Below are 6,000 nucleotides of genomic sequence, written 5' to 3'. Positions count from 1 at the left end.
TACAATAAAACCTGGGAATGACGAGAACGAAACAAAAAGACCCTTGGTTCCACCCCCCTTTTCTTCATCTAAAATGGGAATGTATGAGCATCCCAGCAGTCGGCATCCTAATGACAGCAGACATTGGACAGTAAGTGATGTTGTATTATGTGTGTTGGCTCTCAGCAGTAATCAAGTGATGAAGAAAAAAAACTCAACGATGTGATGTGTTTTTGAAATGAATGCGCCGCGTATGCTTAAATTGATCAAAATAGGTAAATCCATCCATCCATTTTTCTACCGCCTGTCCCTGTCGGGGTCGCGAGGTAAATATTATTCAAAATGTGTTACTACATTATATACATATATACCTACATCAGGGGTCGGCAACCCGCGGCTCTTTAGCGCCGCCCTAGTGGCTCTCTGGAGCCTTTTCAAAAATATATGAAAAATGGAAATGATGAGGGGGAAAAACATATTTTTTCTTTTAACTTGTTTTCTTAGGACAAACATAACACAAACCTCCCTAATTGCTAAAAAGCACACTGTTTATATTAAACATGCTTCACTGAATCGAGTATTTGGCGGGCGCCGTTTTGTCCTACTAATTTTGGCCGTCCTTGAACTCACCCTAGTTTGTTTACAATTTACATGTATAACTTTCTCCGACTTTCTAAGACAGGGGTGTCAAACTCAAATACAGAGCGGGCCAAAATTTTAAACTGAACAGAGCCGCGGGCCGAGGTTGAACAAATTAACCCTTTAATAGGGGCCCGAACAAGTTTTGCATTGAATATTGACCAAGTAAGAATTATATAACTTACTAGTGATGTGAAAAATCCAGTTTCAAATAATAACATTTTAAAAATATCAATGGCATATCAAATAAAATAAAAACACAAATTTAATGCCTTTTTTCGGCGGCGGGTTTGAGTTGGGGCGGGGTTTGGTGGTAGCGGGGATGTATATTGTAGCGTCCTGGAAGAGTTAGTGATGCAAGGGGTTCTGGATATTTGTCCGGTTGTGTTTATGTTGTGTTACGGTGCGGATGTTCTCCCGAAATGTGTTTGTCATTCTTGTTTGCTGTGGGTTCACAGTGTGGCACATATTTGTAACAGTGTTAACCTTGTTTATACGGCTACCCTCAGTGTGACCCGTATGGCTGTTGACCAATCATGCCTTGCATACACTTGTGTGTGTGTATGAGCCGCATATATTATGTAAGTGGGCAGGCACGCTGTTTTTCTGGAAGAAAAGCGGACGTGGCGACATGTAGAGAACCATAAAAGCAGTGCTTTTACGGCCCGCCTCCAATATTATTGTCCGGGTGGAAATCGGGAAAATTCGGGGGGGCACTGAAATTCGGGAGTCTCCCGGGAAAATTGGGAGGGTTGACGAGTATGAGTATTAGCGGTGAATATGGTGTTATGGCGGCGGGTAAGCTCTAATGTTAATTTGATATTGCCTCAAGGGCCAAATGAAATTACACGGCGGGCCAGAGTTTGACACCCATGTTCTAAGACATGATTCATGCCACTTCCACCATACTTATAACGGTGTGCATGAATGCACAAAGGTCAGTTTTGTTGATGTTATTGACTTATGTGGAGTGTGCTAATCAGACATATTTGGTCACTGCATGACTGTAAGCTAATCGATGCTAACATGCTATTTAGGCTAGCTGTATGTATATATTGCATTAGTATGCCTCATTTGTAGCTATATTTGGGCTCATTTAGTTTCCTTTAAGTCCTCATATTCAATTAATATCTCATGACACACTATCTGTATGCTTTTAATTTTTTGCGGCTCCAGACAGATTTGTTTTTGTATTTTTGGTCCAATATGGCTCTTTCAACATTTTGGGTTGCCGACCCCTGACCTACATCATGAATATAAAACCTTAAAAAGTTAAAGTACCAATGATTGTCACACACATACTGGATGTGGTGAAATTATTCTCTGCATTTGACCCATCACCCTTGATCACCCCTAATGGAGGTGTTTGGGTGTTTTTAAGGGCTTTGTAGGCAGAATATAGCAACTCCCATAGGCTCCATTGTAAGCGGACTTTTGATCGCATTTATTTAATATTTAGAATGCATTACAAAAAATACATCCAACGTTTTGTCTTTCATAATTGTGAACGATAAGCAAAATTCCCCAAAAAAGTGCAGTTTCCCTTTATGTCACGCAGTGCTGGCTAATTAGTTAAAAAACCTGGGCTGCAACACCTCTGAAGGTGTTGGGGAGTGAGCCTTACACAACATACCACTTGAATAGATGCCACACTAGCTGGTATCTATTTAATATGCACGTTACGATTGTCTAAGATTTAATACATCCTAATGGTCATAGACTACATCCTCTCATTCTTTGCCAAGCTGGCTAGTCTGATATCCTATCGTAACATCTCAACTCTGTTTGTGTCTGTTCTGATCACCCGCTGCCCCGATCAACTCACCCCAATACCCTGCCTGATTGCATCGACACCCCAAAATCGTATCCCTATACATACTTTATTTCAACATATAAACGTAAAAGAGCACAACGTTTCCTACATGCAAAAACATTTTTGTAGCTTCTCCAGTTTTTGTTGTTGTTACTATTGCTGCATCTACATTTGATGTAAATAAATAAAACGTGTTGGCACAATGCTAAAAATAATGACATGTCAATTATTCTCAAGGACAAAACAGGACTTTGATGTTTGGAAAAACTGCTGGCCACAAAGGCTTGGTAGATGTATATATGACATGTAAGAAGGTTGTACTTTTTTAGGACTACTTTTTACTTCATGTGTCTGTTGAGCATTCCATTCTTCAAGTATTATGCCAGGATATCATGACAGAACAACTACAAATCTAATTTGATTTTACAGGAAGTTTTTTTAAATCAGAAAGTCTGCATGAATAAAGGATTTTGGAGACAATTTGGTTTGCCGTGAGTGACTGCTCGCTGTTGCGAAGAAAGCTTGAGTATTATCTTTCTATCTGTGTGCTTCTAATTATTTTACAGCTTTCCTTATTCATTCCGAAACATATTAAAGTAAGTTAAAGGCCCACTGAAATGAGATTTTCTTATTTAAACGGGGATAGCAGGTCCATTCTATGTGTCATACTTGATCATTTCGCGATATTGCCATATTTTTGCTGAAAGGATTTAGTAGAGAACATCGACGATAAAGTTCACAACTTTTGGTCGCTAATAAAAAAGCTTTGCCTTTACCGGAAGTAGCAGAGGATGTGCGCGTGACGTCACGGGTTTTAGGGCTCCTGACATGCTCACATTGTTTTTAATCATAGCCTCCAGCAGCAAGAGCTATTCGGACAGTGAAAGCGACAATTTCCCCATTAATTTAAACGAGGATAAAAGATTCGTAGATGAGGAAAGTGAGAGTGAAGGAATAGAAAAAAAAAAAAAAAAAAAAGACTATACAGTGGGAGCGATTCAGATGTTATTAGACAAATTTACTAGGATAATTCTGGAAAATCCCTTATCTGCTTATTGTGTTACTAGTGTTTTAGTGAGATTATATGGTCGTACCTGTACAACCTGAAGGTCGGCCCTGCACCTTTCTTCAGCACCAGTCGACGGGTGGTGGCGATACCCATGCATCTCTGCCCTTCACAAGGGACCCTGTTCGAAACACGATCTTTTGAAATGATCGCTGCATAATACACTGTACTTTGTGTTTGGTCCAATCCAACCGTGTTCGCTTGACCGCTCTGTTCCATAGTAAAGCTGGATTGTCATCTTTCGGGAATGCAAACAAACACCGGCTGTGTTTGTGTTGCTAAAGGCGGCCGCAATACACCGCTTCCCACCTACAGCTTTCTTCTTTGACGTCTCTATTATTCATTGAACAAATTGCAAAAGATTCAGCAACACAGATGTCCAGAATACTGTACAATTATGCTATGAAAACAGACGAATTATAGCTGTGAACGATGCTGGAACAAAATGTCCTCTACAATGCGTGACCTCACGCGTCATCATACCGTGACGTTTTAGCATGATACGTCCGCGCAAAATTTAAAATTGCAATTTAGTAAACTAAACCGGCCGTATTGGCATGTGTTGCTATGTTAAGATTTCATCATTGATACATAAACTATCAGACTGCGTGGTCTGTAGTAGTGGGTTTCAGTAGGCCTTTAAAGTAAAGTACCAATGATTGTCATACACACACTAGGTGTGGTGAAATTTGTCCTCAGCATTTGACCCATCACCCTTGATCACCCCCTGGGAAGTGAGAGGAGCAGTGGCCAGCAGCGGTGCCGCGCCTGGGAATCATTTATGGTGATTTAACCCCCAATACCAACCCTTGATGCTGAGTGCCAAGCAGGTAGGCAATGGGTCCCATTTATATTAAGTAGTCTTATCTAGCTTGCAAACCAGCCACTCTCTGTATCACCACCCATCTCTCAGCTAGCTGGCTGCTAAGCTAACGAAGCTTAGCGTGACGACGGTCCGAAGGAATCTGCTCCCACACGTTGCGACCACTTCTCTGAAGACAGCAAGAACTTGACTTGGCAAACGAATCGAGGTGAGTATGGCTTCCTGCTCTTCGTGCACTTTTCCTATGGACAGGTTGGCCCTACTGGAGAACTGTCCGCTAACTAGAGCAGAGTAATCTCGTAACTTTAGACGCTGCGGACACTTCTGCTAGTGTTAGCTGTAGCAAGCTGACTAGCCCGGTTTGTAGCAGCCCTAAGCGGCCTACAAGCCACAGTGAACCGGTTGAAATGCATAATAGAATCAGCCCTTTAGTTAGTCCTACACCCCAGTCTACCGGGCAACCTGAAACATACAGCTTGGTAAACCAGCCATAATTAAGTGTATTCCCGGGGCCAGAGCACCTGACATTGAAGCTAATCTCAGGTAGGTGACTCGCAACAGGCCTAGTAAACACGTACAACAGGATAATCGAACCACGAACTATGCAAACATAGTTGTACACGTTGGCTCCAAGGACACTAGGATGAGACAGTCAGAGATTTGCATTCATATTTTGCTGTTTGTTACATTTTTGTTGTGTTTAGCTTGATTTTAAAAGATATCTATCGAGGAGCTGCTCTGAGAAGTAAAAGAGGAACAATGTTCATCCATCCATCCATCCATCCATTTTTCTACCGCTTATCCCATTTAGGGTGGCGTGGGTTGCTGGAGCCTATCTCAGCTACAATCGGGCGGAAGGCGGGTATTGAACCATTTCGGTACGGGGGTTTCGGTTCGGTTTGGAGGTGTACCGAACGAGTTTCCACACGGACACTTTAAGTAGCGTAACGCACGTTGTGTAAACAATGCACACCGAGGCACAACACAAGGCATGCTAGCAGCGACCGGGCTACGATAGACTGACCATACCTCCTCTTTTCACCGAATATGTCCTCTTTTGCGGGGCTGTCCGGGTGGAGTTTCTTAAATGCCTCAAATGTCCGGCATTTTAAGTTAGGGTTGCGTGTATTTTCAATGTACGTTCAGGGTTAAAAACAAAAATTGTGCACGCAGCAGCATTCGTGAGGGAGGGGCAGAGACAGAGTGAGCAAGACAGTTATGATAAACGTGTCATCAGGCTCTGCTTTTTACCCATAGATTTATCAGATTAAATTTTTTATTATCGATAGCAGGGTGTCAAAAGTGTGCCCCGGAGGCCATTTGCTGCCCACAGCTAATGTTTTAAAGGCCTACGGCACATTCTAAAAATACTATTAAAATAAACAAAAACATACCAAAAGTGAAATAAAAAAACTTAAAAGTTAAATGTAATTTAGATAAAGTTGCAATGTTGACTAATAAAACAAAGCTGTTTTTTTTTTTCAAACTGTCATTGCTCAAAACATAATATTGAATCAAAATCAATCTTATTATGAATTATTGACCTATCCTAGGTTCCCATTGCTTCACATCAAATATTCCACTAAGAAAAATATTTTTGGTGGAAGATTTTGCAAATTTGGTAAATAAATAACTAAAAAATGTATATTTTGTTGTTTTCTTACTGTACCGAAAATGAAC

Source organism: Nerophis ophidion, linkage group LG06, assembly GCF_033978795.1.
Source record: "Nerophis ophidion isolate RoL-2023_Sa linkage group LG06, RoL_Noph_v1.0, whole genome shotgun sequence".
NCBI classification, from domain to species: domain Eukaryota; kingdom Metazoa; phylum Chordata; class Actinopteri; order Syngnathiformes; family Syngnathidae; genus Nerophis; species Nerophis ophidion.
This window is presented reverse-complemented; position numbering follows the sequence as displayed.